Here is a 21195-nt window from a genome sequence, read left to right on the forward strand (position 1 = left end):
TATTAAAGTCGATACGATAAAAAAACATAGTTTCGATTATCTACTTCGTGATTAAATCAAGAATAAAAGTGGAGCATCAAATGGAAATAAATGAAATGAAATGAAATGGGGTTTAACGTCCTACTGTTCTGCTCCTAACCTGGGCTAATGAAGACGGGCATACAGTGTGCTATGAGGGAAATTTTGCCCGGGCAGCGGCACTATCGCCTACTCTTATATTGAATTCCAACTGCCAAGGGATCTTTTACGTGCACGCCAATGTGTACGCGGGACCTCGGTTTTTCGTCCCATCCGAACGACTAGACAGCTGTCCTTGTCAGGCCCTTCATCCTGCATCACTGACAAGGGGAAACCGCGCCGGAAAATCTGGATGAACTTTTTCGGCCAATGCAAGGATCGAACATCCGACCTCCAGGCTAGCGAGCCAGCGTCTTACCCACTTAGCCACGAGATCCCCAGCAGCAAATGGTATCCTAATTCAGTAAACATCGCAGACTAGCGTTGACATTGAGAGTTGATTATGGTCTGGATAAGTTAATTAATGTCTAATTAATAAATTAGATAACATTTCAGGCCGAAAGAAAGACCTGCAATAGACAGATTTAGCTCTTGCATAATGTATGTTTAAATATAGTTGTTTTATTATTTTTAATGATTTGTTTGTATTTTGGGGTTTATTTTCAAAAGTTATTTCCTTTTTTGTGTACTGATTCCTGAAATCAGTCGTTATTCAATAGACCAGAAGAAAGAATTCCGTTTTTATTTTCTTTGTGGACGTATAGATAATTATCAAAAGTTCATAATTAAACATACATTATGCAAGAGCTAAATCTGCATATTGCAGGTCTGTCTATAGGCCTTAAATGTTATATAAATGATTAATTATTAACTTATTAAGACCATAATTAACTCTCCGATATTAAGTAGATTTCAATACGTTTAACGATTGATGAAATAACTGTAAAACTGGATGACCTGGCGCCTGGTACGTTCGGGCATTTTAATGCGCGAACTCTTAGTTTTTTTTTACTGGCATGCGCACAGGTACTATTTCTTTTTCTTTTAACAAGTACCCAAATCGGGAATTTCGTGCGGAGGTAGTTCGGAGGTAAACAGTCTGTGAAGTACAACACTTGCCACTGTACCTGTGTATCGCTAATTATAAACCGAATGTGTGAAGACAGTTCATACATATCGCTCAAAAATTTTTCAGTACAAACTCAGGTGATTCACGCTCGATTTGCTACTAAACAAACCCATCGGTTTTTTTTCTCAACAGTGTGACCCGAAGTGACCGCGGATTTATTGACCTTGTATGAACTTATCCATAGCTATATCCTTACACCGAGAGAAATTATCTAGTCTCGGTGAAAAGAACCATGGTCATCTGGTAGAAAATTACTTTTGTATTTTTTGGAACGGAAAACAGTGTTTTTAGAAGCAAACTTACCTGCCGCACCTGAGGAAGTCATTATACTAATAATAAAAGGCGAGACCTCTTTTTGCGGCGCAGGCTTATCACTGAGTAGTAAACCGTCCACAAACAATAATATAGGAAGCCTAGTGACGAGTGTAGTAGGCTACAGACTATAGGTTTGAGTCGAGATTACTCGCTTTCAGTTTACTCTGTTTTTGCGATAACCAATTATGTGAGAAATACCATACTGACATTCGGTTTTTAAAAGTTGTACGCGAACTAAATGCGTTTGTTAGATACTGACAGAGCAGCCCCGAGTCGAACAATCGCCGCCCGAGCTGTCTTCGTCAGCTAGTTTCACAATGTCGTGCAATAGGTGTATTAATGTGATTTTTAGGTTTAACCCCGCAAACAATGCCAAAATAGTGTTTTCACTGCTTACAGAAAACTGAAATTTAAAAAAAAATTTTTTTATGAGGGTGACCCTCCCACACACTCCCTATCGAGCTGCCGCTCGGTCTGCGCAGCCTCATGCCTGGCACATACTGTCAACATTGTATATTTTTCTGTTTCCGCCCTTCCCCCCCCACAATATATATTTCACGGCTACGTTGCGACGGTACCAGCATACCCAGTTGTTGACACCCATTACATCACTCCTGTCTAACAAATCATAAAGCTGTGGTGTTACGGTGGCGGCATAGTATTTCACGTAACACCACAGCCACTCTAACCATTCATAATACATCTAACTATCCCTTTACAGCACTTCACTCCCTACACATTTCCCCTCGTCCTACTTTCCCAAACGTCAACAACACATCTCATACATCCAGTTCGCTGATTAACCCTTGTACCACGTCTACTGGATAATTGAGATTTTGTTTATTATCGTTACAACGGTAGCAAGGACAATCGAAACTATACTGTTATTGTATCGCCGATAACTAGACTCAGCGTGAAGTAATTTCATTATCTATTTTTTAACTATTATAGCGAGAACCGTCAATTCTTTATCTAATCTTACCAGCTAATGCCCCTTTAAGCTAAAAATTTCTCCTTTTCGTTTTATTAAATTCTATTTAACGCAATTTATCGCAAATAAGACCAGAGTCAGGTTGAAACATTTATTAATGTTGATATACAATAAACATATTTAAGTTAAAATAAACAGAAAACCACATTTGAGATCAACAAACTAAAAATAAAAGCACAAAGTATGATCCTCTTTGGAATAAAATCATCACATGACGTCATTTTATTGTTGTTTTCTTTGACGTCCGCTATAACATTATATAAACTGAAAGTTTAAGTATATATACTTTGTGTCAGCGTTATCATCTCGGTGGAAGCGGACGTTAAATGAAATCATTCACACACAAATTGAATTTTTTTTCATTTGGCTGATATTTTTTTCTCTAGATGATGTGAGTAGATCCCTTTTTATTTTTCTGTTTCGTTTTTTTTCTTCTTTTAAAAAAAGTAATACAATTTTAATCTTCTTATGATTCTGATATCTCTCCGTTTCTCGTCATCAAAAAGGGTGTGACAGATATGTTAGTGCTAGATGACCTGGCGCCTGGTACGTTCGGGCATTTTTATGCGCGAACTCTTAGGTTTTTTTTACTGGCATGCGCACAGGTACTATATCTTTTTCTTTTAACAAGTACTCAAATCGGGGATTTCGTGCGGAGGTAGTTCGGAGGTAAACAGTCTGTGAAGTACAACACTTGCCACTGTACCTGTGTATCGCTAATTATAAACCGAATGTGTGAAGACAGTTCATACATATCACTCAAAAATTTTTCAGTACAAACTCAGTTGATTCACGCTCGATTTGCTACTAAACAAACCCATCGGTTTATTTTCTCAACAGTGTGACCCGAAGTGACCGCGGATTTATTGACCTTGTATGAACTTATCCATAGCTATATCCTTACACCGAGAGAAATTATCTAGTCTCGGTGAAAAGAACCATGGTCAACTGGTAGAAAATTACTTTTGTATTTTTTGGAACGGAAAACAGTGTTTTTAGAAGCAAACTAACCTGCCGCACATGAGGAAGTCATTATACTAATAATAAAAGGCGAGACCTCTTTTTGCGGCGCAGGCTTATCACTGAGTAGTAAACCGTCCACAAACAATAATATAGGAAGCCTAGTGACGAGTGTAGTAAGTAGGCTATAGACTATAGGTTTGAGTCGAGATTACTCGCTTTCAGTTTACTCTGTTTTTGCGATAACCAATTATGTGAGAAATACCATACTGACATTCGGTTTTTAAAAGTTGTACGCGAACTAAATGCGTTTGTTAGATACTGACAGAGCAGCCCCGAGTCCAACAATCACCGCCCGAGCTGTCTTCGTCAGCTAGTTTCACAATATCGTGCAATAGGTGTATTAATGTGATTTTTAGGTTTAACCCCGCAAACAATGCCAAAATAGTGTTTTCACTGCTTACAGAAAACTGAAATTTAAAAAAAAAAAATTTATGAGGGTGACCCTCCTACACACTCCCTATCGAGCTGCCGCTCGGTCTGCGCAGGCTCATGCCTGGCACATACTGTCAACATTGTATATTTTTCCGTTTCCGCCCTTCCCCCCACAATATATATTTCACGGCTACGTTGCGACGGTACCAGCATACCCAGTTGTTGACACCCATTACATCACTCCTGTCTAACAAATCATAAAGCTGTGGTGTTACGGTGGCGGCATAGTATTTCACCGTAACACCACAGCCACTCTAACCATTCATAATACATCTAACTATCCCTTTACAGCACTTCACTCCCTACACATTTCCCCTCGTCCTACTTTCCCAAACGTCAACAACACATCTCATACATCCAGTTCGCTGATTAACCCTTGTACCACGTCTACTGGATGACCTGGCGCCTGGTACGTTCGGGCATTTTTATGCGCGAACTCTTAGGTTTTTTTTACTGGCATGCGCACAGGTACTATTTCTTTTTCTTTTAACAAGTACCCAAATCGGGGATTTCGTGCGGAGGTAGTTCGGAGGTGAACAGTCTGTGAAGTACAACACTTGCCACTGTACCTGTATATCGCTAATTATAAACCGAATGTATAAAGACAGTTCATACATATCACTCAAAAATTTTTCAGTACAAACTCAGTTGATTCACGCTCGATTTGCTACTAAACAAACCCATCGGTTTATTTTCTCAACAGTGTGACCCGAAGTGACCGCGGATTTATTGACCTTGTATGAACTTATCCATAGCTATATCCTTACACCGAGAGAAATTATCTAGTCTCGGTGAAAAGAACCATGGTCAACTGGTAGAAAATTACTTTTGTATTTTTTGGAACGGAAAACAGTGTTTTTAGAAGCAAACTAACCTGCCGCACATGAGGAAGTCATTATACTAATAATAAAAGGCGAGACCTCTTTTTGCGGCGCAGGCTTATCACTGAGTAGTAAACCGTCCACAAACAATAATATAGGAAGCCTAGTGACGAGTGTAGTAAGTAGGCTATAGACTATAGGTTTGAGTCGAGATTACTCGCTTTCAGTTTACTCTGTTTTTGCGATAACCAATTATGTGAGAAATACCATACTGACATTCGGTTTTTAAAAGTTGTACGCGAACTAAATGCGTTTGTTAGATACTGACAGAGCAGCCCCGAGTCCAACAATCGCCGCCCGAGCTGTCTTCGTCAGCTAGTTTCACAATATCGTGCAATAGGTGTATTAATGTGATTTTTAGGTTTAACCCCGCAAACAATGCCAAAATAGTGTTTTCACTGCTTACAGAAAACTGAAATTTAAAAGAAAAAAATTTATGAGGGTGACCCTCCTACACACTCCCTATCGAGCTGCCGCTCGGTCTGCGCAGCCTCATGCCTGGCACATACTGTCAACATTGTATATTTTTCCGTTTCCGCCCTTCCCCCCACAATATATATTTCACGGCTACGTTGCGACGGTACCAGCATACCCAGTTGTTGACACCCATTACATCACTCCTGTCTAACAAATCATAAAGCTGTGGTGTTACGGTGGCGGCATAGTATTTCACCGTAACACCACAGCCACTCTAACCATTCATAATACATCTAACTATCCCTTTACAGCACTTCACTCCCTACACATTTCCCCTCGTCCTACTTTCCCAAACGTCAACAACACATCTCATACATCCAGTTCGCTGATTAACCCTTGTACCACGTCTACTGGATGACCTGGCGCCTGGTACGTTCGGGCATTTTTATGCGCGAACTCTTAGGTTTTTTTTACTGGCATGCGCACAGGTACTATTTCTTTTTCTTTTAACAAGTACCCAAATCGGGGATTTCGTGCGGAGGTAGTTCGGAGGTGAACAGTCTGTGAAGTACAACACTTGCCACTGTACCTGTATATCGCTAATTATAAACCGAATGTGTAAAGACAGTTCATACATATCACTCAAAAATTTTTCAGTACAAACTCAGTTGATTCACGCTCGATTTGCTACTAAACAAACCCATCGGTTTATTTTCTCAACAGTGTGACCCGAAGTGACCGCGGATTTATTGACCTTGTATGAACTTATCCATAGCTATATCCTTACACCGAGAGAAATTATCTAGTCTCGGTGAAAAGAACCATGGTCATCTGGTAGAAAATTACTTTTGTATTTTTTGGAACGGAAAACAGTGTTTTTAGAAGCAAACTAACCTGCCGCACATGAGGAAGTCATTATACTAATAATAAAAGGCGAGACCTCTTTTTGCGGCGCAGGCTTATCACTGAGTAGTAAACCGTCCACAAACAATAATATAGGAAGCCTAGTGACGAGTGTAGTAAGTGGGCTATAGACTATAGGTTTGAGTCGAGATTACTCGCTTTCAGTTTACTCTGTTTTTGCGATAACCAATTATGTGAGAAATACCATACTGACATTCGGTTTTTAAAAGTTGTACGCGAACTAAATGCGTTTGTTAGATACTGACAGAGCAGCCCCGAGTCCAACAATCGCCGCCCGAGCTGTCTTCGTCAGCTAGTTTCACAATATCGTGCAATAGGTGTATTAATGTGATTTTTAGGTTTAGGCTAACCCCGCAAACAATGCCAAAATAGTGTTTTCACTGCTTACAGAAAACTGAAATTTAAAAAAAAATTTTTTTATGAGGGTGACCCTCCCACACACTCCCTATCGAGCTGCCGCTCGGTCTGCGCAGCCTCATGCCTGGCACATACTGTCAACATTGTATATTTTTCCGTTTCCGCCCTTCCCCCCACAATATATATTTCACGGCTACGTTGCGACGGTACCAGCATACCCAGTTGTTGACACCCATTACATCACTCCTGTCTAACAAATCATAAAGCTGTGGTGTTACGGTGGCGGCATAGTATTCACCGTAACACCACAGCCACTCTAACCATTCATAATACATCTAACTATCCCTTTACAGCACTTCACTCCCTACACATTTCCCCTCGTCCTACTTTCCCAAACGTCAACAACACATCTCATACATCCAGTTCGCTGATTAACCCTTGTACCACGTCTACTGGATTAGTTTTTTGGGTACATATTGCTAGAAAACTAAATGATAGCAATCTCTTCTTCGGATGTAGCCTATGTCTCTCAGTTCAGAATGTGTATTTCATTCTGTTTTGATAGTAAGATTTAAATCACCCAGAAACATTAATTGATAAGTTGTAAGTTCAATTCCGAAACTCCTTGAACAAATCAAAGTATTCGGAAATAAATAATCTGTATATTTTATAAGCTTACTGAAATGAAGTAAATATTTGTTTTGTGCTTAAAGTTTAAGGAGCTAAACCTCGAAGTCACTATTATCCAGAATATTCGAAATCATAATCACGAGCTAGAATTCAATATTGCCAAAATATTGGTCCATTTAATCAATACTGATTTTTATTATCATTCTTACGGTGAAAATATGGGATCCTATTTTCCAAAATTTAAGACACAATGTACTGTATATCTTACAAGAGCATCGCTAACGCAGCAATATACGTCCACATTCCTGTTTTGTTTGATATGGTCCAGTTTGCATTGAGGGTCTGTGAAATAAAACTGGGTTGTAGGACTATCAGTTTAACACTTCGTTCACATTAACAGAACACAATTTTTATTTTAAAACAATCGATGTCTTTATTCTAAAAGCATGTCGTTTCGAATAGGTATGCAAAGTTTCAAAAGGATCTGTTAAGAATTGCGGTCTGTAGGCAAAACACAAGACATTAGGCGTGGCTCTGTCCCAAGGGGTCGAGCATTCACCAAAAATAATAATAGAGGTCGGCCTTAGGATTAAGGAATAAGTATAAAAAGTAGCCTTAGGCTATAAGGAATAAGTATAAAAAAGTTTTCAAGATGATCGATTAAGAAATGCGGTCTGCAAGTGACACACAGACATAAAAAAAGAAAATGGGCGTAGCTCTGCCCCTGGGGGTTGGGTATTCACCACAAATAATGGGGATATTCCTTAGGATAGAAGGAATATGTATGCTGGGTTTCAAGGTGATACGATAAGAAATGCGATCTGTAGATGACAAACAAATAAATAAATATAAGGGATGGGCGTGGCTCTGCCCCTGGCGGTCGGGCATGCACCAAAAACAATAGGGATCATCGTTAGGGTATAAGCAATTCATATGAAATTTTTTCAAGACGATTGATTAAGAATTGTGGCCTGTAGGTGACACACAGACATAAAAAGAAAAGAAAATGGGCGTGGCTCTGCCCCTGGGGGTAAAAAAACAATAGGGATCATCGTTAGGGTATAAGCAATTCATATGAAAAAATTTCAAGACGATTGATTAAGAATTGTGGCCTGTAGGCGACACACAGACATAAAAAGAAAATGGGCGTGGCTTTGCCCCTGGGGGCTGGGCATGCACCCAAAACGATAGGGATGTTCCTTAGGGTACAAAGAATAATATGCAAAGTTTCAAGATGATACGTTAAGAAATGTGGCCTGTAGACGACAAACAAACAAATACAAAAAATGGGCGTGGCTCTGCCCCGGGGAGGCGAGCATGCACCCAAAACAATAGGGATCATCCTTAGGGTATACGGAATAAGTATGTAAAGTTGATACGTTAAGAAATGCGGTCTGTAGATGACAAACAAATAAATAAATATAAGGAATGGGCGTGGTTCTGCCTCTGGGGGTCGGGCATGCACCAAAAAAAAAAGGGATCATACTTAGGGATGTTCCTTGGGGTACAAAGAATAAGTATGCATAGTTTCAAGATGATACGTTAAGAAATGCGGTCTGTAGATGACAAACAAATAAATAAATATAAGGAATGGGTGTGGCTCTGCCCCTAGGGGTCGGGCATGCACCAAAAACAATAGGGATCATACTTAGGGTATAAGCAATTCATATGAAAATTTTTCAAGACGATTGATTAAGAATTGTGGCCTATAGGCGACACACAGACATAAAAAGAAAAGAAAATGGGCGTGGCTCTGCCCCTGGGGTCGGGCATGCACCACAAACGATAGGGATGTTCCTTGGGGTACAAAGAATAAGTATGCATAGTTTCAAGATGATACGTTAAGAAATGCGGTCTGTAGATGACAAACAAATAAATAAATATAAGGAATGGGTGTGGCTCTGCCCCTAGGGGTCGGGCATGCACCAAAAACAATAGGGATCATACTTAGGGTATAAGCAATTCATATGAAAATTTTTCAAGACGATTGATTAAGAATTGTGGCCTATAGGCGACACACAGACATACAAAGAAAACAAAATGGGCGTGGCTCTGCCCCTTGGGGTCGGGCATGCACCACAAACGATAGGGATGTTCCTTAGGGTACAAAGAATAAGTATGCATAGTTTCAAGATGATACGTTAAGAAATGTGGCCTGTAGACGACAAACAAACAAATACAAAAAATGGTCGTGGCTCTGCCCCTGGGGGTCGGGCATGCACCAAAAACAATAGGGATCATCCTTAGGGTATAAGGAATAAGTATGTAAAGTTTGAAGATGATCACTTAAGAATTGTGGCCTGTAGGCGACACACAGACACACACACACCCACACACACATACATACACCCACACACACACACCCATACACACACACAGACAGGGGCGACGGCAATATACGTCCACATTATGAATGTGGACGTATAAAAATCAGTAGGTCTACACTAGGTTGTGTAGGCTACTACATAGTGGTTTCGAACGCCATTGGTAATGAACGAAGAAAAACATATCCCAGAAGACTAAGCAGAATGTCGTTCAATTTGGACTGTTTACATATTTCACCGAACATAATAACTTATTAGAAAATACAATACAAATTTTAAAATTGAATGTAAATCACTTCATATACAATCATATTACATTAATATCGTTCCATTTAAGACATTCATATACGCTTACTCTTCCTAGAGCACCCGATACCACTTTCCATTTATTTGTGCAGTTTACGTGGTTGACAACTTACTACTCGTGTATTTTATGTTATATGAAGTTTTATCATTACAATAATAGAATATACGAATTGTGTAATCTTACTAAAAGCTTCTCGCGTACTAGCACTGATTGCCAATTTCTCTGACTACAGCTACGCAATTACCCAAACCTAAAGTGTTGTATCAATTGGCAACAGTATTTTAATTTAAGGGATTGAAATTCTTTTTTTCTCACTCTGTAGGTGTATTATGCTAGTTAATAGACGTCTAGCCGGTTGATCCAATCAAAAGATAGAACTGTTCATGTAAACAATGGGGGATAAAATGGCCGAATTAAGACATTCGAACGTAGACAGGGCTAAAAGTTTAATTACAAAAACCTAATCTAATCTTCTAGACCTTTCATCTGCAATCTTTATTTTCTGGAAGTAGAAGGTTTTAGTTTTAGAATCAAAGACCAAGAAAGTCATGGCGGGATAATTTAATTTAAACATTTCTGGTCACTTGTAACTAACAGGGCAGTTTGATCTAGACTATAGATCTGTGCACAGCACCAGAAGACTTAATGTTCAATGTCCTGAAATGGAATTAATCATACATTTAAGTCTCCATAAAACTGTAAATATCCTTCCAGATTTTGCAAGTAAAGTCCCTTTCTAGTGTAAAGAGAACATGTAAAAACAATGTCAACAATTTAACTACTGAATGTATTTGCTGCTTCCGCAAAAGTTCTCTCTTGTATTTTTTATTGAGAATTACTAGAGTGTATAATGTCTTATAACAAAACTATAGCCAGGTGCCGACATGTGGTGCCAATAAATCCAGCAATATCAGTTCCATTTATACAACGAAGACTCGACACGATGACATCACTTCCAGTTTCAACAAAATATTTAAATTGGATAACAGAAATAACCACCCCGATTGTCCTGTGCATGAGAGACAACTGATTAAAATTTGAACAGATTTAATCCTTAAAATAATCTTAAAAAGTGATACTGACAAAATTGGTTATTTCTCGGCACGAGGAGACGTTTGAATCATTTTTTGGATATCTATATGATCGTATTGATCCATGCTATTTGTCCATTGAAATCAAATATCATAATTTTGTACGAATAATGAATATAACTTACTTAAAACAAATATTTGTTTTTTGAGTCTAAAAATACAGTTTTTTCCAAAATGAAAATACTTCCGGTGGTAATGAAAATGTTAAATCAGTTTTAGGAAATCTTAAATGACAGTGGGCATCACATGGTGAAATGTTATGAAAATCGAATAATAATTGACACTTTTATGGACCAAAAACATTGAAAAGTGACATGTAGAAAATATTCTATTTTAGAAACCATTTTGTGTTATCTATATGATCACATGGATTCATTCTATTTGTTGGTTGGAAGCAAATATCCTTATTATAAACAAATTACAAATACGACGTAGTTAAATAAAATATTTGTTTCGAAGGCTATAGATACAGTTTTTGCCCATATGACGCCATTTCCGATGATAGTGAAAATGTAAAATTGGTTCCGCCCAGTCAAAAATGGCATTAGGCATCATATGGTGAAAAGAAAAATAGAAAGTCGGATTATAATTAACTCGTTTACAGGCAAAATAACGTTAAAAGCTATCTGCTTCGTCCCTGGCAATGTCATAATGAATCAAATGTTAAAAACTGCTCAATGGCGCTGAGTTGTCTGTCACAGGGGGGGGGGGGGATGGCCGAATGGTTAGCACGTGCGTGCTGTATCATAAGGCCTGTCATTGAGTCAACTGGCGTGGTTTCGAATTCCCGGTTGTACGTGACAAGGAGTAGGGTCGCCTGTCAAACCTCGTGGGTTTTCTCCGGGTCCTCTGGTTTCCTCCCACTGCTAAAGACCCTACGCGCATGCGAATTATTGAAATGAAATTAAACCATGTTAGTCCCGAAATGACCTAGTTTGTGTCGAGTGGACCTTAAACCAGCTCGGAGCTGTGGTATGAAAACTCTTGTATGTCAACAGTAAAATCTTAAATTCTACACGTTTCCTCACAGGTAACCATGAAGCTCCCTTAGAATTGGTGAAATATGATTACAAAAGTTGATTTTAATCATAATTCGGGCGGCTGTGTTTTGAATCTTCTGTAGACGATTTAATGAAGGGAGTTGAATCCACTTCAAGATATTTTTGAAGTTTACTTATTTGGCGCAGCTGAAGGAAACATGATTTGGTTACAGAGGAAATGTGTTTATTAAAGTTTAAAAATGAATCGAAGACAATAGGAATTACACAATCTCCAATAGATATTTGACTATTGTTGGAATCTGCTGTGGAGGTTTATATGCTCTGTCTAGAGACTGAAAGAAATTCTGTTTTGTCTGAATTAAGTTTCAAGTAGTTTTCATGCAACCACACGCTGATTTTTTCAATGCAGTTTTCCAGTTGGTGTTCTTTTCTCTGGGACGTCGCGAGGTGGGCCTCTAAGATACAACTGTGTATATTTTAGTAGTGCGAACCTCCGGATATTCAACATTTCTTTCATTCTTTAATACCCGCAAAAATACGTCTTACGATATCACACAGTAAGACAACCTTAATTTATTAAGTTACGATCCGCTATTTAATACAGTCAAAATGAATATATTTAAAATTTCATTCAAATTACATTATTCTGAGCGAATCTATCACTGTAAGTAGTTTTGAAAAGATCTGCGTATTGATTATTTATTATCGTAACCACGGTGCTGGTTATTCGAGGTTTAGCCTCGCTTCTCCATTTTTAAATTAAATCATAAAATCATCTAACCGTTCCATTCTACTTAAAATCGGAGCCATGCGATGGCCTCGAGAGTTTATTATGTTATCTTGTCGTGTTATTAATTTATATCACATTAAAGAAAGACCTTAATAGGCAATTTAGCTCTTGAATAATGCTCCTTTAATAATTGGACATGAATCTTGATAATTAAAGATTACGTAAGTTATTGAAATAAAGCAATGAAATTATATTATATGTACAATGTCCAATAGGATATGACGATGCAAGGATTTCATTTCATGCTCGAATAGTCGGATACTAGCAGATTTATAAACCTTGTATAAACAAACTTGGCCATATCCAAATTAGGCTCATTTATTATATCAGCCCTTAGGGTTCGCTTATACTATCCTCTTCCAAACTATTCTGCATTGTCGAAAGTAAAATCCCGGGAATTTACTCGATCCGGGCACCGAGATTTAACCCGGAATCACTTGTGGAACCAACGCCATATTCACTGAACCACCGTCACATCAATACGAAATTAAGCATGCTATAAACCATTTTAATGTATCATGTAGCAAAGTGCACTATTAAGTCTACTTTCCGTGAGTTCTTGAAAATATCATAAGAAAAAATATTAAAAAACTGACCTTGCTTCGTTCAACACGACTCTGATTTGAAACCCCTTTAGAACATTCCTGTATCCATTCTTACAATAAAGGGGGGTCACGTGGCTAAGTGGGCAAGACGCTGGCTCGCTAGCCTGGAGTCGGTGTTCGATCCCTGCATTGGCCGAGAAAGTTCATCCAGATTTTCCGGCGTGGTTTCCCCTTGTCAGTGATGCACGACGGAGGGCCTGAAAAGGACAGCTGTCTAGTCGTTCGGATGGGACGAAGAACCGAGGTCCCGTGTACATATTGGCGTGCACGTAAAAGATCCCTTGGCAGTTGGAATTCGATATAAGAGTAGGCCGTATTTTCCTCATAGACCACTGTATGGCGTATGCCCGTCTTCATTAGCCCAGTTTAGGAGCAGAACAGTAGGACGTTAAACCCCATTTCATTTCATTTTTCATTTCTTACAATAAAGACTGGATATTCAAGTAGATATGTATAGTGATTAATCTTCCAGTCTGCTATATAAATGCAATGGAGTATAGCGTCCCTTTTTCTGCTCCGACTGGGGTAATAAAGACGGAATCTGCTATATTATGTCCAGATAAATATTAAAGAATCACGGGTGATTAAACAATAACATGACCTTAAATAGGAAAGGCGGTAATCTAGAATTACTATAAAAGCCTAGTGGTTATTATAATTACATTTACATCAGTAGTGATAGTATAAACGTAATGATAATATTGACATCTATAAAATCATTACAACTTTAATTATGTCAAGCATGATTAACAAATATCACTGACCTTGTAGAATCACAATCTAGTACGACAAGACTAAGTATGTAATTAGTTCCATGGCCCGCTAAAGACACGATTATTGACACAGGAACGTCTAGTACACCCGAGGAATAGTTTGTATTGGACTAAAGATAATTCCTATGATGTCATTCGTACAGCCTTATATCATGTATTCAGAGATATGTTTTTTTTAAAAAAAACTCAAGTATAGCGGACGCAAAATGTGGCCCCGAAAACCTCCCCAGCATCCTCACTCCACAACTTCCGACGCCCTGTATCATATTTAAGCAACAGGAGACCACGGAGAACTTGTCCAACTACCATGCCTGTCTTAAAGATACATTATGGGAGATTAGATAAAGAACTGGCAGTTCTCACTGTAATAGTTAAAACTAGATAATGTAAAGGGAATTTGCTGAAAGTTTCAGTCAAATTAATTCACTATGAAAAACCTGCAATATGCAGATTTAGTTCTTGCATAATGTAAGTTTAAGTGTACAGCCAAAATCAGAAAACTGAAATTGTACACCTCCTCACAATGTCAGTTGCCCTTAAAAATATGTCGGTTTAACTTTTGTACACTTGACAATAATTAGTGCAGTGAAGCTAACGTGTATTTGGTCGATATGGCTTCAATTCGTGACGATGAAATTTGTGTTACTTGATGAATATCATCTATTGTTAAGAACCTAATTTTCCAAAAATTTGAATAATGTCTGCATAAAAATTAGATATAAATAATCTGTTAAGTGGTTTATCTAATCCATTATTATTCAAATGCTTGGAGTTTTTCTCGAAAGGGCGTGCTAACAATGCCTCTAAAATGAACATTTGACGAAGGTTTAAAGAGTGTAAACAACAGTTATATTGATGATTGGTTATAAAGTGTTACCAAGGAGAGTGTATTTTATCGTAGATAATTTACATGTTACAGGTAGCAATATTGTCTTTCATCTGATGATAATGTACATGTTACAAGTAGCAGTAATGTCTTTCATCTGATGATAATTTAACTGTTACAGGTCGCAATAAGGTCTTTTATCTAATGATAATTTACCTGTTACAGATAATTCCTTGGCGTAACTTTTCACAATGAGCGCATTTTAGGGCCCTTGCTGTGTAGAAGACGACCGTGTGTCACGTGACCGTCAATAGGGTGCGTCTGAGGGCGGCTTCTTTGGACCCTCTCCGCTAGCTTCCTTTCTGAAACCGGAATTAGGTGTGTCACTACCGTTCGCAGGACGGTAAAATGTCCTATTAGGGGACGTGGCTGGTCCGCGGCCTGTCAGCCTCCGCTACCGGGGTGACCGCTCGGGACTTGTTTCCAATCATGAGTAGTTTCTTATTCATCGGCTCGTTTCGCTGCATTGAATAAATTCGATATAAGAGTGTTGATCAGGATCAATTTACAAGATTAGTCACAGTATTCAGTTCCAATTTTACCAGTATTCGGTTAAAGTCTTTTTTTGCTCTCAACACTTCCATTGCTTTGAAGCAGTAAGTAGTAGACAGTCCTTTACATGTGTCTTCTCGGTGTTGCCGTAGTACTCCGAAGTTGGCAGAATTACACGGGATCTTGATCATGATCCAAAACTGACAGGATGAATCTTGAATCGGTATAACCCCACGTGGTAATAATCCACAACAGTAATCATAAACCTGGATTACAACAGAGAGATCAAGTCTCTCAAAACAGCACAATCTAAAACTGAGAAATAATTTCTCTCAAAACAGCACAATAGGCGCAACAGCGCAAAATGGCAATAATCAAGAACGCAAACCATGTGGGTCTGATAGAAACTTACTACAAATATAGTAAGTGCAGGGGGACTGCACCACACAAAATTTACATAAAAACAAATACACGGACAAGACATAATACTTAGGAAAACACAAACAGACAGACAATTCAAAAAAAGTGAATGGATCCGAGGGTATCCGTAAGTGTCCACTGCGCAGTACAGTCCCGGGTCTGTAATTTGAAAACAATCAGGAATAAAAACCATTGTGCAATGCCAGCATGAGTCATAATCTGCTATATGCTACACGAAATATACGAATGTAAGCATATGTAGTAAAATTCAACTATACAAGTAACCATATCGGTGAAATGTATAAAAAAAGTAGTCTAAACCTAAATGCTCTAAAATCAATCAAGAAACGTTTCAGTATTCAATACATATAGGGCACATGTTCCACCCGTCACAAAAACAAAAACAAAACTGAATACAAAGAAGCAAATAGGAAATGTAGACTGTCTCGAGAGACAGTTGTCTGCTAACTGAGTGGCGACGTTATTTTGGGAATGATGTCATATCTTAGAAGGCGATAAAAAAATCACAATAATAAAGGCGATAATCCAGATAAAATAACGTTAAAAGCTTAAAAACCATAAGTTTTAGCGACCACTCGGAATTATTAAGTTATGTAATAGTACAATTTATAATATATTATTAATATAATACCCCACACAAAAAATGCAAAACAGGTAAGCTGAAGAAATCGTACTATGTAAGTGTATTTAAAAAGGCATAAAAAATAAGGGAGGTAATTCAGACAGGGTTAGGTAACTACAGAAAATCTAAAATAAAATTTTATTTAAATTGGATCATTATCCAGTATGTAGTCGGTTATATACTTGTTAGAAATGTCAAACTTGGTATGTTGAAGAAATGGAAGTTTAGAAATTTCTTTTAAAATGCGTAATTGTGTACAGCCTTTGCCAGTGCATTTAAAGTAAATAGATTTTATTCGGGAGAGAAATAGTTCTTTATTGTTACATATTGTCAAAAATCGTAATGCCTGTGGATAGAAAACACTATATAGCGTGGTATCTAGTATGTTACTATAGATTGACGGGTATATTACTACTTCAAAACCAAATTTGTCCGTCTTGTCGAAAATACCGACATTAAATTTATTGTTAAAGTCGAGAACAGATGCATTTATAGTACCGGAATTTTCTTTATTTAATATTAGTTCTGGAGGATATATTTCACTTTTATATTTGTTGAAATTTCCGTTATCATTGACAGGTGTTATCTCATCAATGTATCGGAAGGTATATACTATAGTTTAGACTTTTAGCTACTTTGTAATCTGTTTTTCTTTTATGGTCTTGAAAGTAGAATTCGTATTTATATAAATGTGCATTAGCCATAAATGGGGCGGGGTCAGTTGTATTATCTGATCCCCAACCTCAAATATGACATTGTCGATGAGGAAATGTATGATGTTTTGAAATTTTTCTTTATCAAAAACTACATTGTCGGCATTGCGACGTTTTATAATCCATTTAGCATCTTCTGCATAAATGACCATCAAGTTTCTGCCTTTCTGTACGACGTGCTGCGCAAGTTCTGCCCTCGGACTGGTCTGGTCTGCATAGTTTCCGGAAACTTTCCAACTTTTTCTAGAACCCACCAAAACCTGCCAGTTAGTTCTAAACGCTATTTCCAGATGTTTCCATACTTTCTTGAAGTTTCCAAATGACGATTCTAGAAAGTTCGACCGCCTAAAATTTTAATAAACGATAGATTTTTTCTAGAACCCACCAAAACCTTCCAGTTATCTCTAAACGCTATTTCCAGAAGTTTCCATGCTTTCTTGAAGTTTTTAAATGACGATTCTAGAAAGTTCGACCGCCTAAAATTTTAATTGGCAAAAATATCAGTTTCATCTTCAAATTCCAACGTTTGAAGATAACTACTCCATGGTGGAGAATAGAAAACAAGGGAGGTAATTGGAAGGTAATTGTGTTATTATTTCCGGTGTAAATGAGGTTTAAGTGTGAGAATGACACCTATGATCGTATAATAGTGAGTTAACAACCTATTGAGCAAAAGACATAGAAATAATAATGATTTGACTTTCTTAGAAAATATGAAATTGTAACTTTAACACATAAGCGGTCATATATGGAATAATGTTAATCAGATTGCTTCAAGTACATACCAGTTTTATAAGCCTATGATATCTTTAGTGCTTTTAGTCCGGTGATTGAAGTGGGAGGGGAGGGGAGGGGGGCGGGTAATCGCCACCCGAGCTGTGGGGGGAGGACATCATGTGTTTTTGTGGACAGAAGTCATTTGGTTCAAAATTGACCTTAAAAGTGGTTTCTCGTTAGCTTTTTCGTTCAGTACCCATTTCGTCATTCAATATATTAAATTATAATGGTACTTTTCAAGAGATCTAGAGATGTACATAAAAAAACACAGTAAATCAGAGACATGTTTAGATATTAGTTTATTCTTAGTCTTCATCAGAAGATTCAAAGTCAAACTTCATAATACGAGCGGGATAAATATATTGTTGGTTGCTGACCAACAGCTATTATATCCTTTGAATATGCTTCAAATACCAATTCACATTGTAAATCGTGATCATTGGTTTTGCAGCCTGTCTCCACATAGTTGCAACATACACGCACACCTGCTACCCCTGTCCCACCTCCCACAAATCAAAACAGTTGTCCAGGGGCATTATATACAGTTCTTTACAGGTGGACAGTCCTCGAAATTTATGTTTTATTAATAGATGTATATAACATGGTCATCATTTATGTCAACATAATCACATTTTCTCCCAAGTGTAGACATTGGACCCTTATATCTCGAAAACGCCCCCTCAAATGCCTGATACCACCTAGATTCGGAATCTACCCAAAAAAGTGATCTAGAAAAACTGGGTCTTATAAATTCACAGCTCGGTTGGCGACCCCCCCCCCCCTCACCTTTCAACCACCGGACTATTTATTGTTATTAACATGGCCTTCATCTTCTTATCATTCAAAACCTGCTTTCCAACTAATATTATGTCCTATTATTAGTTCAACTCACTAATGATGGTTCATTAAGACTAAAGTAACGGCTGATGCCCTGTCATTGTACCTAGTGAATTATCTAAAGATAATGATATATTACTGAGTATTACTAGTTTACCGTTAATAGGTATATATAGTACAACATGAAAGAATGATTTATCACAAGACAACATAATGGTAACACTTATAATGAATACCCCCCCCCCCCCAACTACTAATTATTTAATGATAATATATCCAAACCTAATCTAGTTATTTTTAAATAACAAAACACAATATCTTCAAAAAAGATTTACAGTTACAATTTCGCCGGGTCTTAATGAAAAGATCCGTTTTCTTCATTTTTGTAAACTACTCAAATCTTACAAGACCGTTCATTTTCTCGAAGACATTCTGAAACACGAGTAAGATAATCTTTTAAAACAATCGTTTCAATAGATTTGTTGGCGCCTTTTTCCTCCCTAGATAAATATCAACAAAATATCAAAAACATTTTGCGCACATGCACTGGCTACTAAGGATTAGAGAGAACATTTCTTGGTATGCACTCTACTTGATTTATAAAATTATATTTATTTCGCGATGTACCGTCTTAAGGGTGATAGTACCAACTATCAACTATTTGATTTAACACATTCTTTTTGTCAAGCCATAGATCAAGGAACTTTATAAGGACAGTGTTCTGTGACATCAGCAAGACTTTTGACTGAGTTTGACACGCTGGACATAAGATGGGTTCGTCTGGTAATAGAGGGGCTGTCTGATGGGTTTATCGATTATTTGAACTATCGATAACAAGAAGTATTTGTTAGAGTTGCCGCCTCGGATCTCAGAAAATCCCTGCTGGTGTCTGACAGGATTTGGTTCTCAGGCCACTTTTATTTTTATTATATTATTAATGATATTGTAAATGATATGAACTCGAATATTATACTTTCAACCCCATAAAAATTGAAATAATAACCTTTTCAACTAAAACAAATTTAACTAAACCACACTTGTATATGGACACCGTGCAAATAAAAGAATTATCGGAGCATAAATATCTTGGGCTACATTTTCAACCTAACTGCAATAAACCATATCTGTAATAAAGTAAGGAAACTTTTCATTTGTTTTTTATCATTAAAACACATTTATACTTCTTTTATTCTACCACATTTTGATTATGCTGACGTAATTTGGTTGCTCAGACAAATTACCTGCACAATTAGAAAATTTACAGATAGGTACGATATGAACCATTTGTCAAGTGGCGCCTTGAAGTCCAACGAAGTTAGTATTCAGGAATTCATATAGCCTCAATTTGGATTTGTAAATAATAACGCTATAAAATTATGACCAATTTAGTGATATCGGGGGCTATATAAGAATTAAGTAAAGTATTGTCTGCAACAAAAAAGGAGAGTCTAATGCGTATTGTGGAAGAAATTTCTTCACCGAGTAAAGACAAAATGGCAAATGATGTACATTGTCCCTATTGTGCAAGGGAAGTGTCTAGTCGTTCGAACGGCACGAAAACCCGAAATCACGTGTACACGTTTGCGTGCACATAAGTTGGAATTCGATAAAAGAGTAGGTCGCAGAGCCGCTGTCCGGACCAACTGTGTGGCGTATGCTCATTAGCCCAGTCGAGACAGAAAAGTGGGGCATTAGATCACATTGAATTTCATTCCATTTGTCCCTACTGTAGTATACCGGTCAAGATAATATAATGTAAAAAGATTTAATCCCATTGAGTGTCCCTGTATTATATGTGGGAAATGTCTTTAAAAATGCTAAGAAAACATTCTCACACCATTTCGGTTAAATCTATATACAATTCAAAATTTGCTACAAAAGAACTATGGTGGACATAGGAGCGTTGACATTATTTACTATAATAGTAAAGAAATCAATAAATGTATTTTCTTAGAATAACCATATTATATAACGTTTCAAAAAGATGCCACAATAAATGTGACCTTTGTCTCCAGAGGGGTATGATCGGGAAGACTTGTCTGAAATCAATAAAAATCAAAAGGTGTTTTCCTTTCGATCATCTATTGAGTTTAAAAAAGAATCGGTTTAAAATTTATAATTTCTTTCAAATTCAACGTGGGTTTGTGGTGGTTTTGTGCATCAATAAACCTTCATGGTTATGAGGCTGGATTCGCGATTAGAACATACTGCAGCCAATTCGAATGGCTGCATCACATCAGGATTTTCAAGGGGTGACAACTGCGGGGATGAATGGGTCTTTTTGTACAACCTATAAAATGTACATTAAAAAAAAGAGATTCCATCAAAAACGGTTCAAAATAATGATATATCGTTAAAAAATCAAATGGACGCAATGGAATGGTGTACGCCTCGTCAACACTTTACTTATTGTAATTAT

General features: G+C 37.5%; 1 protein-coding gene across 1 annotated transcript in view; it reads right to left on the reverse strand.

The window, feature by feature from the left end:
- Nucleotides 1-14018, reverse strand: part of LOC126814807 (uncharacterized) — a 39304-nt gene extending 25286 nt beyond the window's left edge. Inside the window, exon 1 of the transcript XR_008787515.1 lies at nucleotides 14000-14018. The gene's annotated coding sequence lies outside the window, so the exon portion shown is untranslated. The remainder of the gene's footprint in view (nucleotides 1-13999) is intronic.
- Nucleotides 14019-21195: the final 7177 nt, after the last annotated feature.

This window comes from Patella vulgata, chromosome 3 (assembly GCF_932274485.2).
Source record: "Patella vulgata chromosome 3, xgPatVulg1.2, whole genome shotgun sequence".
Taxonomy (NCBI): domain Eukaryota; kingdom Metazoa; phylum Mollusca; class Gastropoda; family Patellidae; genus Patella; species Patella vulgata.